The sequence below is a fragment of the Camelus dromedarius genome, unplaced genomic scaffold (assembly GCF_036321535.1).
Source record: "Camelus dromedarius isolate mCamDro1 unplaced genomic scaffold, mCamDro1.pat HAP1_SCAFFOLD_121, whole genome shotgun sequence".
Lineage (NCBI taxonomy): Eukaryota > Metazoa > Chordata > Mammalia > Artiodactyla > Camelidae > Camelus > Camelus dromedarius.
This window is the reverse complement of record NW_026989801.1, coordinates 170,244-184,293: the sequence shown is the minus strand read 5'-3', so window position 1 is coordinate 184,293 and position 14,050 is coordinate 170,244. Positions and strand designations below refer to the sequence as shown.

At 48.0% G+C, this 14,050-nt stretch overlaps 1 long non-coding RNA gene across 1 annotated transcript; it reads right to left on the bottom strand.

The window, feature by feature from the left end:
* Positions 1–3,640: 3,640 nt before the first annotated feature.
* LOC135320770 (uncharacterized) lies at positions 3,641–12,183 on the bottom strand. Its single transcript, XR_010380096.1, has 3 exons — positions 12,018–12,183; positions 4,441–4,593; positions 3,641–3,691 (listed from the first exon to the last, which is right to left on the bottom strand). It is a non-coding gene; the product is annotated as an uncharacterized LOC135320770 (long non-coding RNA).
* Positions 12,184–14,050: the final 1,867 nt, after the last annotated feature.

Below are 14,050 nucleotides of genomic sequence, written 5' to 3'. Positions count from 1 at the left end.
AGGGTTGAAACCTGAATATGTACCTGGCAGTTCTGCAGCCTCATAGGTGGGACTGAGACTTGTTTACATCCCCAGACATATAGGAAGGTTCTGTCCTGGTGCGTCTATGAACTCGCACCTCTAAGACAAATGAACAAAGAGCAGAGTTCTGGCAAAGAGCAGGGACTAGGGCTGGTGTGGCCATTTGCCTCAAGCCCACCTACAGAGTGTGGAACAGATGCGGAGTGGGGAGTAGCACTGAACAGGGGAGCAACCAACCCAACTACTGTGCAGGACTGCTGCACCTGAACACGGCATTGGGAAGGGGCACACCCTGCCCACCTACCATGCAGGAGAGCAGCACCAAGATGCAGCATTGGGAGGAGATGTGACATGTCTACCTACAGGCACTGGGAGCAGCACAGACCAAGGGTGTGACCAGAGGGTCTCTGGAACCAATGAGCTGAGTTCATGAAACAAGGCAGGGGCAGGAGCTGTGACAACCACAAAACAAATAGGAGTCCCCATTCAATAGTCAGGGTAAGCTCTGGTTAACAGGTTAACGGCCACATCCGTAACCAAAGGGATAACAGACAAAAGGCACAGAAGTAAGACTTGGCAACCACACTTATTTAAGAAAGACCTCTTGATAAAATTATTAAGGGCACACAATCTCCACGGGAACATCCTCTCTTCTTTTTCTGTTCCATTTTCTTTTACTTTTTAAATGTTACTTCTTAAATAATTTTTATATTTCTATTTTTAATCCCTTTTAAAATTTTCTTTTAAAATACTAATATTATTATCTTTCAATTTGTCCAATTTCATTTTTATCTTTGTTTTGTTCTTCTGTTATGATTATACTCTGTTCTCAAATATTTTACTTCCTTTAATGTTATAAAAATTCATCCCAACTCAATTGTTATCTTGTTTCAATATGTTCTTCTGTTATTGATTATACTGCTTTTAAAACTAATTTCTTTGTGCTTAGTTTTATTTCTGCATCCACTTTATATAAATAAATAAACTCCTAAAGGACGACAGTAGATAACTGATAGTCCATAAGCCATAGTGCCAGAGAGATATAAGCAAGATGAAGAAGCAGAGCCACCTCTCTCAATTAAAATAACAAGATAAATCCCCTGAAAGAACAATCAATGAAATAGACATTGATAGTCTACTAGATGATTTCAAGAAAGGATTGATCAAAGTACTGAAGAAACTAAAAGAGATTGTCTATAGAGACAGAGAATATGTCAAAAAACGAAATTGAAACTCTAAAGAGGAGCCAGTGAAAATTGGAAAACTCATTTGCTGAGATGAGAGTTGAGCTAAAGGCTGTAAAATGTAGGCTAGATAATTGAGAGGAATGAATATGTGACTTAGAAGACAGGACAACAGAACAGCTGAGAGAAAACAAATAAAAACCAATGAAAGCAATATAAGGGACCTATGGAATAACATAAAGCATGCCAACCTACTCATAATGGGGGTCCCAGGAGGAGAAGAAAGAACAAAGGGGATTGAAAAGGTATTTGAAGAAATCATGACTGAAAACTTCCCAAACCTAAAGAAGGAATCAGATATCCAAGTACAGGAAGCACAGAGCGTCCCAAACAAGGAGGTCCCAAACAGACCCACACCAAGACATATTACAATTAGGATGACCAGGGTTGAGAATAGGAAATGATTCTAAAGGCAGCAAGAGAAAAACAAAGAATGAGATACAAGGGAACCCCCATAAGATTTTCAGCTGATTTCTCTACACAAACAGTACAGGCCAGAAGGGAGGGGCAAGGAATATTCAAAGTCCTGAATGAAAAAATGATGCAGCCTACGATACTTTATCCAGCAAGGCTATCCTTTAGAATAGAAGGAGAGATAAAGAACTTCACAGACAAGCAAAAACTAAAAGAATTTAGCAACACTAAACCTATGCTAAAGGAAATATTGAAAGACCTACTCTAAACAGAAAAGAAGCAGGATGCTACAAAAAGGAGAAAACCATGATTGGAAAGGTGATTGCTACAATGAATTACAACAGAATAAACATGAAATCATAAAAGAGGACATCTAAATCATTAAGGGTGGGGGAGGGGAACAAGAAAATGTACAGGTTTCTCTCTCTCTCTCTCTCTCTCTCTCTCTCTTTTGTTCTTGGTAGGATGAGTTTGAGCTTATATTACTATCTGTTTAAAACAAACAGATATAGTAATGGGTTAATATATGTACAAAGTAGGGTAACCACAAGCCAAAAAGTTACAATAGAGTCACAAAACTAAGAAGACACCAAGATAATAAAAAGGAAAATTATCAAACCACAAAAAGAAAATGAAAGGAACAAAGAGGAAATACAAAATCAACTGCAAAACAAAGTTCAAAATATAATAAACACATATCTATCAATAATTATTATAAATGTCAATGGACTAAATGCTTTAATCAAAGGATATAGAGTGCAGAGTGGATAATAAAGCAAGTATCTACAATACACTGTATACAAGAGACCCACGTTAGGGAGAAGGACACACATAGATTGAAAGTGAGAGGATTGAAAAAGATATTCCACAAAAATGGAAATGACAAGAAAGCAGGAATATCAACAGTGATTTCAAATAAAATAGACTTTAAAACAAAGATTATAAAGAAAGATTAAGAAGGACATTTTATAATGATTAAAGGAGTCATAGATGAAGATATTACACTCATTAACATATATGAACCCAACATAGGAGCACCTAAATACATAACAGATAAAAAGGGAAAATTTGATCGGAATACAGTCATGGTAGAAGACTTTAACTATCCATTAACATCACTGGACAGATCTTCCATACATAAAATTAATAAGACAACATAGAAATTAAATGATAACATAGAACAATTTGTCTTGGTTAATATTTTCAGAACATTATATTTCCCTAAAATAGAATATACATTCTTCCCAAGCACACGTACCACATTTTCTAGGATAGATCATATACTTTGGCACAAAAGAAGCATTAACAATTTGAAGAAGATAGAAAATATTTGAAGCAACTTTTTCTGAACACAATACCATAAAACTAGAAATTAACTACAGAAAAATAAAGGAGAAATAAATGACAGCATGGAGATTAAACAACATACTACTTTAAAAAAAAATGGGTGGATGATGAAATCAAAGAAGAAATAAAAAAACACAGTGAGACAAATGATGATGAAAACACAACCACACAGAACCTATGGGATCCAGAAAAGGCAGTGCTTAGAGGGAAGTTTATAGCGAGAGAATCAGGTCTACCTCAAAAAAGAGGAAAACTGCAATAAACAATCAAACTTACCACCTAAAAGAATTAGAAAAAGAAGAGCAAAAAATAACAAAAGTAAGCAGAAGGAAGGAAATAATAAAGATCAGGGAGGAAATAAGTAAAATACAGATATTAGAAACATTTGAAAAAATCAAGCCAAGAGATGGTTTCTTGAAAGAGTAAACACAATTGACAAAATTATGCTCTATGCTGGAAATTGACACAACAATGCAAACTGACTATAACTCAATAAAATAAAAATTAAAAAATAAATATATTAACAAAAGAAAAAAGAAAAGGTAGTTTCTACTCACCAGACTGGAGGAGGGGACTGCACCCCATGCGGGGTCACACCCCATGGGAAAGCCTGAGGTCAGGATCGGAGGAGCAGGGTGCTGTGGACAGGATCTGTCACAGGGTTTCTGCAGGAGGGGAGGGTGAGGCATGTGATCAGGCTGAGGACTGGCCATTTGAGTAAGTTCATGGGCTCTAGGGTGGAGGGGCTCCCCCAAGTGTCTGGACTTGACTCTGGGTGAGTTGGGCTGGTGGACAGTGGCTCAGTGTGAGTCCAAGTCCAGTGGAGGGGGTAGTGTGTTAGATCTAGAAGGACTCCTTCTGGGGTGGGAAGGCCCATAATGGAGGCAGGAGGCCAAGCCCAGGTGACTGAGAACAGGGTGTGTCCTGCATAGGCCTGCAGGGCTGACGAAAGCATCCAGTCTACAGAAGGTGGAAACATGGTCCATACAAGGGCTCAGCTCAGATGTCACCCCATCAGAGGAGCCTTCCTTGCCTGCACAGTCTACAGGGACTGCCTCCTCCACGCACATCTCCAAAGCAGACACCTGCTCCATCTCCTGCATAGCATTCAGGAACCGGGCCCCTGCTCCACGCCCAGCCATGGTTCCGCTGCCCTGAGGAAAAGCCCTCACAGGAGCCATCAAGCCCTGCACGACCTGGGCCCCACCTCTCTGTCTCTTCTGCCACCACTGTCTCCACCTGACCCTCTTCTCCTCCACTCCTGCACTCCCCCAGCCCTGTGTGCTCTCCAGAGCACGTGTCCCTCCTAACATGCTGTGTGTGCTCACTGTGTCTCATCCACTGCATGCCTCCCACCCAGGTCAGTATCCAGTGCACAGTAGGGCTCAGTAAGTAGAGAATGAATGACTCTTACCATCACTGCTGGGAAGACCTTTGTCTGTGGCCTACAGTGATCACACACACGTCACACATTCGCTGAGGTCCTACTGTGTGTTGGGCGGGTTCCATATACCGGGCACAGCAGGGAGTGAAGCAGGCAGGTCTCCATTCTCATGCAGCAGACAGCCTGGTGGGGGACACAGAGAAAATTAAGTATAATATACACAATGTCCGGAGGTGATATGTTCCATGGAGAAAAATAAGGTCAGGGAGGACATTTGAGCAGATTCCTGGAGGTGTTCAAGAAGCAGGCGGAGAGAGATCCTGGCTGAAAGAGCAGCCAGCGCAAATGCCCTGAGGCCACAGTGGGATGCGCGTGGAGGGTCTTAGTTATCCGTGTGAGTTCTTAGTCCTGCCTTGAGTACGTATGTTGCTTTTATTTGTAAACCTTGATTTCACCTTTAAAGCAAATTAAACTGCATCATCAATCTGCATAATTTAGCCAATACTGTTTCAGGTGTTGTGGGCACAATGGCGGGCTAGTTACTTGGGTTGGTAAAGAATTACCAGCGTCTGAGAAGGGTCTAGGAAAGTTTAATAGGGACACTGCTATAGGCAACATCAGGCCACACAGGCAAGAGGTGCCTACACGAGCGCCAAGGTTGAGTGTGTGGGGTCTGTTATTGGGGGGGTGCTGTTCACACAAGGAGGAGGGGGCTGCATTATCAATTCATGCACAGGTACCTGGTTGGTTGTGAGATCTGTCAGGGGCTTCTCTGAACAACAGGCTTTACCACTTTAATAAGGGCAGGATGTGAGGCCTCTCTTCCTGGGGCAATGAGTTTTCATAGGGTAAACACACAGCAAGAGAAGATGTTCTATAGCTTGTGGAAATGCAGGTGTGCAAAGGGTCCTGCAGTGGGGAGTGGGAGGTAAGGTGCCACTGGGCTCTAGGCACACAGAGAGCCCAGGGGTGAGGCTGTATGACTCTAAAGAGTGCCACCTGGCTTCACACCAGGGACTTTATGTGAAAACAGGAGAATCTAGGTTGTCAGCACGTGTCTACTCAGTGAGCTCCCTAAGCCTAGCTCTGTCAGGCACCAGGTGGCTGTGAAATGAACATGAAGGTCCCCACCCTGAGGACCCCAATGAATGAACATCTTGACATCCTCAAGCCCCTTCCCCTGCACCACCACCCCACCTCATCTGGGTCTCAGGCTCTGACCATGATATCAGTGGCACCTTTGTTCCCTATATCCAGCTCCTCTGGACGTCTCTGTGATGAGCTGTTCCATGTCAGCGAGCCCCAAACTGAGCTCTGCCTTTACCCCATGAATGCTTCCTCCCTGTGAAGCCCCTTGTGAAGGAGCCACCACTAGCAGGATCCTTCAGCCCTGAGTCTCTGCCTTCCCCACCCCTCCGATTTCCCCCAGCCCATGATCCCCTCTGGAGGTCCCTATTATCCTCTCCCTCCCACTTCAGTCTTGGGCTGCACACCAAATCCCTCTTCACAATCTCCCACAAGACAGGTCCAGGTCCACTTGGGGACACTGAGGTGACACAGGTGGGTGTTGCTGGGAATGAAGAGCAGGATCCTGGAGCAGAGGAGAGGCAAGGGCTCCCAATCCACCAGAACACAGGCTAAAGTGGGGGCAAGACACCCATAAAGGGTGAGGCAGGCATCACACTGCAGCCCCGCCCTCTGCTCCCCCAGGGTGCCCTGTGTTTCCTGCTTTGGCCTGGGGGACTTCCCCCCTCACTCTCTGTTAGAGGGGTGCCCATTCATTCATTCACACCCTCATTCACCATGTACATGGGTCCTGCTCAGTGCCAGGCCTCAGCTGGATGACAGCTCATCCTTGGGGACACAGCTCAGATCTCACCTCCTCCATGAAGCACTTCTGGATTCCCACCCCTCCTGAAGTTCCTCTGGCCTCAGTTGGGACCACTAGGGCTGAGACCACACTCTGATTACCTCCCAAGTCTGTGATCTCTGTGAAAGCCCTGGGCCCAATGTGGAAAGAGACTCAGAAAAACGGGGCCAAAAGGGGCTAAGAAAAATGTTATTAGTTCTCTATTACAGAGAAGGGCACTGAGCAGAGAGAGGGCAGTGTCCAACCAAAGCTACAGAGGAGGGCCTCAGTGAGCCCTCCCTTGGCCCTGTTACTAGTTCTCTGTTACAGATGAGGACACTGAGCCACAGAGAGGGAGCAGAGCCTTGCTATAGCCTTGGCCCCACGGCCTGTGTCCTTTATTACTAGCTCAATGCTGCCAGCAGGGGTGTGGGCCTGGAATGGAGGTTGAAAGCAGCCTGACCCCCAGGACCCCTTCATACACAAAGTCAGTCTCAGGAAACACCCCTCAAGACCTACTCTACACGCCTGGGATTGGGACCTGATTGCTGTTCCTGGAAGCTGGCTGGGCTTCCCTGTGAATTGGCCCAGGAGATGCTTGGGACAGACACAGGGCCCCTGAGGCTCCCTGTCCCCAGATGAGCAGCTCTGGTCCCCTTGACTGTCCCTGGCAGAGGCCTGATGACATAAGGTGTTGGCCGGGTAGCCAGCTGTGGAGATGAGGAAATGGGAGCAACATGCAGGTACATGCAGAGGTTCAGGTATTCACTCAACAATCATTGATTCAGGCCTTGCAGTGTGGCTGGCCTGGGCCCAGGCCTGGGTGTCCAGTAGTGAATACAGTCAACCCCTTGAGCCTTCTGGGAAAGCAGTGCTAGGAGAAACGGGCCCTCAGAGCCCCCATCTTCCTCCCCATGAACAATCACACTGAGATGAGCCTGCAGCCATGGGTCCCAGTGGAGGGTGAAGGGAGGAAGGAAACCCAGAGTGGGCACTGACCATGAGCCTGGACACTGGAACCAGATGGCCTGGGCTCTGTAATCTGGAGTGGTCACCTCCCCTGTTCTCTCTGTGCCTCAGTTACTTCTGCAGAAATGGGTGATAACACCTGTCCCTGCCCTACAGATTTTCATGAGGAGTCAGTGATCTCTTATGTGTGTAGGACAGTGCCTGGCTATGGGTCAGGATCCTGCTCACCTCAAAATAGTCTGTCCCACTTTAAATATGAGAAAGCCAAGGCTAAGGGGGTTATGAGACCAGCCTGGGCTAGCCCCCTTCTCATGCTCTGCTGTCCAGGTCTCCTGCTTTTACATCATCCCTCTGCCCCCATATCCACCCAGCAAAGTAGGTGCTGAGAATCTGAGCAAATCAGAGTATGAATGGAGGCACACACTCTCCCCAACTTGGGCTCTTGGGGCGGTGGGCAGGATGGGGATATCAGGCTCCCCCAGACTGTCCAGGAGGCCCAGCATGTCCATCACCTCATTTCCACTCAACACGGAGGTGTGTATCCAAGGGCCAGAGGGCGATGGAGTAACCCAGGGTGGGTGGATGCTAGGTAGGTGTGGGAGGCACAGAGTGGCCCCTGGAAGACAGTGTCCAGGCAGCCAAGGTGTGGGGAATGAGGGTGCCCAGAAGGGGCAGAGGACAGAGTCCAGCCTGGACACCACCCCCTGCTGGACCCTGATCTGGGGTGAGAATTGGGACAAGCCAGGGCCCCGCTAGGGCTCCTCATCCAGCAAAGAGGTGAGGAAAAGTTAAGGAGACAATGGAGGCTGACCCCACCGTGCTCCCTGTGTGAGGGTGCTGCTTCCAGGATCCTGGAGGTTCCTTAGACCCTTGTGAAGTGGCTGCTGTTTCCAGCCCCATGTGGGAAGAAGAACTGAGGCAGGGAGGACAGAGTGACTCAGGACAGAGCTAGGATTCATCCAATAGTGTGTGCTGGGCCTCTCGCTGAGAGCAGCCTCTGGGCATCATGGACTCAGGAAGTGTCTTGTCCTCCCTCTTAAGGCTCCTGGCATGTTAGGCAGGAAAGGTCCCAGTGCCCATACCTGGGCCTCTCTGGGTGATGCTGACATGTGGGATCATGATGGTCCTGGGAAAGGAGAGAGAATGTAGGCTGGGCGTCAGGTCTGCATCAGACCCTAATGATGCCCCTAATGTTGTGTGACCTGGAAACTCCCTGACCTCTCTGTGCCTGGCTTTCCAGCTCTGACTCAGAGGACTGCTGTGCTTGGCACACAGTAGGACCTCAATCAGAGGAAAAAGCCAGCCCTTCCCCAGGAACCTCTCCTCTTACATGCCCAAAGCTAAGCCCATGTGCCACACATCACCAGAGCTGATACTTGACAAACAGGGCAAGTGAAATCCAGCAACCCCTCCCTCCTGCCTGAGGCCCTTCCCTCCTCAGTGACAGTGGCTCAGAGCAGGTCTCTGCATCCCAGAAGCCTGAACTGAGCCTTGTGACCTGGAGGAGTCCCTGTTCCACACAACTTTTTTTCCAGGTGCTTCCAACAAGACACAAGAACACCTGGTTAGTCTCTTAGCTGCAAGGTCCTCCCTTTGCAAATTCCCCCATCACATCCGGGCTAGAAGATGTGAGTTCCAGGGCACATGACCATCCAAATGATGACTTCAGGGAAACATCCCTGCCCACACTGCACTCTTCAGAGCCCACCTTCTAAAAGAAGGGGTAGTGACCCACGGTTGTGCACAGTTTTATCAGAACACAGCCCTCACCCACCCACCATTGGAAACATGTGAGAAGCAGAGATTCCCAAGTGCCTGGACCCCTGTCATCCAGAAAGCAGAGGTTAGGGTAACAGACAGAAGGGGAGAAAGTACTTTCATACTATGTATCTGATAAGGGGTTAACACCCAAAACATATAAATAACTCTTACAATTCAACAGCAAAAAAACAAGCAATCTGATTTAAAAAGTGGGCAGAGGAACTGAATAGACATTTTTCCAAAGAAGGCACACAGATGTCTAACAGGTACATGAAAAGGTGCTCAACATCACTCACCATCAGGGAAATGCAAATCAAAACCACAATGAGATATCCCCTCACACCTGTCAGGGTGGGTGTCATCAAAATACAAGAGATAACAAGTGATGGTGGTGGTGTGAAGAAAAGGGAAACTTCTGCAATGTTGGTGGGAATGTAAATTGGTGCCATCACTCTGGAAAAGAGTAAGAAGACTCCCCCAAAATTTAAAATTAGAACTTCCATATGATCCAGCAAGTCCACTGCTGGGAATATATCCAAAGGAAATGAAATCACTATGTCAATGAGACAACTGCACCCTCACGTTCACTGTATCATTATTTACAATAACCAAGATATGTAAACAACCTAAGTGTCCATCAACAGATGAATGGATACAGAAAACGTGACGCATATATATGTATATATAATGGAATCTTATTCAGACATTAAAAAAATGAAATCCTGCCATTTGTGACAACTTGGATGGACCTTCAGGGTATTACGCTAAGTGAAATAAATAAGACAGAGAAAGACAAATACCTATGATCTCATTTATATGTGGAATCTATAAAATAAACCGAAACCCATAGAAACAGAGATCAGGTTGGTGGTTGCCAGAGGTGAGTCAGGGGGTGATTGAAATACGGGAAGATAATCAAAATGTACAAACTTCCAGTTAGAAGATAAACAAGTCCTGGGGACATAATGTACTGCAAGGTGACTGTAGTTAACAACACTGCACTGTGCATTTGATAGTTGTTAAGAGAGTACCTCTTAAAATTTCTGATCACAAGGAAAATAGTGTGTGACTATGGGTGATGACAGACGTCAAGTAAACTTAATGCAGTGATCATTTCACAATATGCACATGTAACAAGCCATTATGCTGCACACCTAAAGCCAACAAAGTTATGTGACAATTGTATCTCAGGAATACTTATCCCAGGAAGCGGGGGTGCGAGCCTGGACTACCTACTGCAGGAGCTGCCTTTGCCCTCCAACAGCAGAGGGTGGTAGTTGTGACAGGGACTGTAGGTCCCTCAAAGCCTAGAATGTTTACTGTCTGGACCTTCACAGGGAGAGTGTGCAGACCCTGCCCTGGAAGACGGTGGTCATGGCAGCAACAACGGCCTGCCTGTGTGCAGGCTCAGCCCAGACAGCTCCTGTGCTCTGCTGTCACCGCATTTACTTCCCTCCACACCCTCAGAGGGAGAGGCTTCAATGTTCCGATTTTACACATGAGAAAACTGAGGCTCATTTGCTTTGAATTCTTGACCAAGTGGTGGGGGAAGCTTTGAACTCCAGTGTTCTGATTTCAAAGCCACATCTCAGTCCTGATTTTTAGAAGGTGGAGGTCCAGGCACTGGGGACTCTCCACCTTCCTCACTTGTAGTCTTACTCCAGGGCTGCCATCCTCGAGGCGTCTGGGTGAACACATTTAATCCGCTTACTCTGCACCAGCTGAGCCCTTGGCTGCCAGTCTGTTGTCGCTGCCTGACACCAGCTGAGTTTTACAAGTGAACCATCACCCCCTGCCAGTCCACCTGCCCTGCCATGTGGGGCAGACCACTCCTAGCCTGGTCATTCTAAACCCTTAGCTCACACATTTGCACAACTGCATCGAAAGGGCCCTACTCCCTGTGTGGAGGTATCGACAAGGGGAAGGGAGGGGAGTTTTGGGTGGCCCCTTACTCTGAAGGTGACACATGACAGGGACATGTTCATGTCCATAATGGCACTCAATTTGAAGCTAAGAACATGGTCACAGCGAGAGGTAAAAGCTGAGAGGCTACAAGGCTGCTGAGAAAGGGGCTTGACTATTGAATTGTAAATGTGTAATTTAATTTAAAAATTAGCCTCCTGGGTGATAAGAATTTGCCCCTAAGGCCAGAATTGGCCACCTGACCCCTGGGAACCCCTCAATTCCAGGATGTAATCATCTGAGCATGGAGGGGGCTTAAATTGCGGTGCTGTCCTCTCAGTCATGGTGCACCTGCCCACATGTGCACCCATGAACTGCAGTTCTCACACATCAAGGCACCTCTCATGCCCTGCCAAGGAGGTCCAGGTCATAAGGAAGGGATGACAGACTGTGAGGTCACACGTGTGCCCCTGCAGGGGTGAATGTTGTATAGGGCAGAGCCCCCCCCACTCTCACCTCCAGGAGGGGTGCTGGAGGGAGCAGGACTCCTGAGCCCCTAGGCTTAGCAAGCATCCTGGCTGAGGGTGGGGAGGCTGTCCACTCTGAAGTCATAGGTCAGATGGTAGATTGGGTTCCCACCCCCACAGCTCACCAGTGAGACCGTCTAGTCTGTTTTCTCTGTAAACTGGAACCCAGTCACCCTCACCCTCAGAAGTGGGGGCAGCCTGTGTAAATTACAACACAAAGCCCTGGGCTGTTTCAGGTGCCTGGGGGTGTCCAGGCCCCTAAGCCAGGCAGGTGGGAGAGGAGATGTATGGGTTAGCAGGTGTGAGAGCAGGGCTGAGACTTGGCTGAGTGCATGCACTCTAATATCCAGGAACTGCGAGCTACCACTAGCAAATCTGTTCACTGAGGCCATGTGTACTCTCCCTTGTCATTTACAATCCCCTGTTTGAACAGAGGCCTCTGGAGTCTATTAGCCACATTGTTGCCTGTCACCACACTGTTGCAGTTCCAGGGTCTCCATTTAGCCAGCTTGAAGGAATAGTCAAACTTTTTCTTAAAACCAGTGACAGAAAACCAAAGTGGCTTAAAGAAGCAAACAGGGCAGGAGAGAATGACTTACCTAACTGAGACATCCACAGGGAGATAGCTTCAGGCAGGGCTGTACCTGGTGCTCAGTGACATCAGCAGAAGTCATCTTTCCCCACCTCTGGGCTCTGCCACTGGTGTCATCTTCACATGGCTCTGCTTTTACGAGAGCAAGATAGTCACCAACTGCCACAGGCTGACATCACCACCCAACTCCCAACTGAAATAGAACTTCTCTGCTCCCAGGATTCCAGTAACTAGGCCTGACCTCCGTGGAGCCTGATTGGGCTGGTGCCCAGCCCTGAGCCAATCACAGTGGCCAGGGAGGATGGAAAATGCTGATTGGCCAGATCAAGTCCATGTGATCATCCTCTCCAGGAAACCTGTGAGCTGTTCACCTGTTTTCAGGTTGGGAGAGTGTGATGTCTCCCAGAGGATCCTGCTACTAGCACAACCTGCAGGTGGCACAATGAGCTGAAATGAGCCTGTCTGCTTGGTGACAAGTGACAGGTCACTTAGTGTTTCCCTGCTCCAGGGAGGGAGACATGTCCAAACAATATTGGGGCTTCAGAGCCAGAATGTAGTAGAAAAGCCTCCCAGTCTCCCAAAAGGTGGGAAAGTGAGCAGTGACACTGGAAAGGCACTCCTCTCTGTGGCCCTTGGCTTTCTCCTTGTTACAGTGGAGAGTGCAGTGTTGCCCCTGACAGCCCCCTTCCCTGCTGGGAGGCCTTTGCAACAGGTGGAGAGTGCTTGGAAAAGCCCACTTATTCTGAGGAACTGTTATTGCTCCTGGTGGCATTATTATTTTCATGTCACTTGTGAGGTGGGCCCTGAGGGGTCCCTGATCTGGGGGCACAGACACCCACAGAAACTTGACCCAGTATTGCTGTTCATTCAACAATGACTTACCGAGCACCTACTGTGTGTCAGATTCCCAGGGTAGAGCAGTGGTGTTGACAGCACAAGCCCCTGCCTCACCTCATCTCTGCATCCCTGGTGGGGTCACCAGAATGGGAGTTCAGGAAGCAGAGGACGTGGCCGAAGCCTTGTGGGAACCCCTGGGTTTTTCTCTGTGCTGAGGGCACTAGCAGCACACCGATTGTGGGACTCAGTACCCGCAGAACCCAGCATTGATGGGTAAAGGAGAGGGGCATTTCTACAAGCCCATCCTCACTAACCCCAGGCTCCAGAGGGCAGCTCCACTCTGCTCAACCCAAGGGGGCATCTTCCACCATCCTGATCACCCTCTGGTATTACTCCCCGCTCAGATGCACTTTTTCCTGTGGCAGCTACACTCAGAATATGTGTTTGTTTCTCTCCCATGTGGTTAAGTGGACTTCAGATACATGATAGTGATGGAGTAGCTAAGCCTCTGGGCAGATTGCTGGGTGACCCGCGGAAATTGCTGCACATGGTGAGCTCCCTTCTGCCAACCAATGGGCCAGGCCCCACCACTGTTCTGTCTGTTCTACCTCACTTAATCTGCACAGACACTCTGTGCAGGACATCCTGTTATCCCCCATCTCTGATGACCTTGGGTGGACAAAGCTTGGGTTTGAGAAAGTTGCCCAGGTCACATTGTTGACAAGTGGGGAGCTGGGGATTTGCACCCTGGTCCCAGGAGTCTGGATCATGGAAAGGCCTGGGTGGGGCAGCTTATTGCCAAGGGAAGTCCTGCCCAAGCCTCTCCCATGAGAGCCCACCCAACAGCACATCTAGCAGAGTCAGCATTTCCTGGACCAGATGGACAGAACCTCAAAACTTCTTTGCAAACAGATTGTTTCCATGTTCTTTTGCAAACACAGAAAGGCCACAGGCCAGGGAAGGATAAGGCCAAGAGTGTTTTCATTGGGGAGAGTGAAGGACAAGTGTGAAGACACACAGCACTCCCAGCAGCCCTCTCGGCAGAGCCTGCCACTGGGTGAGCAGCTACCATGACTACCTACCATAATCCTGTGAGGTTCATGCCTGTACAAGCCTGCCTGTGAGAAGAGCAAAGTGAAGCTCAGAGAGGTGTGGGGACACTCCAAAGACAAACAGATAAGGTGGGATCATCACCACCATGCT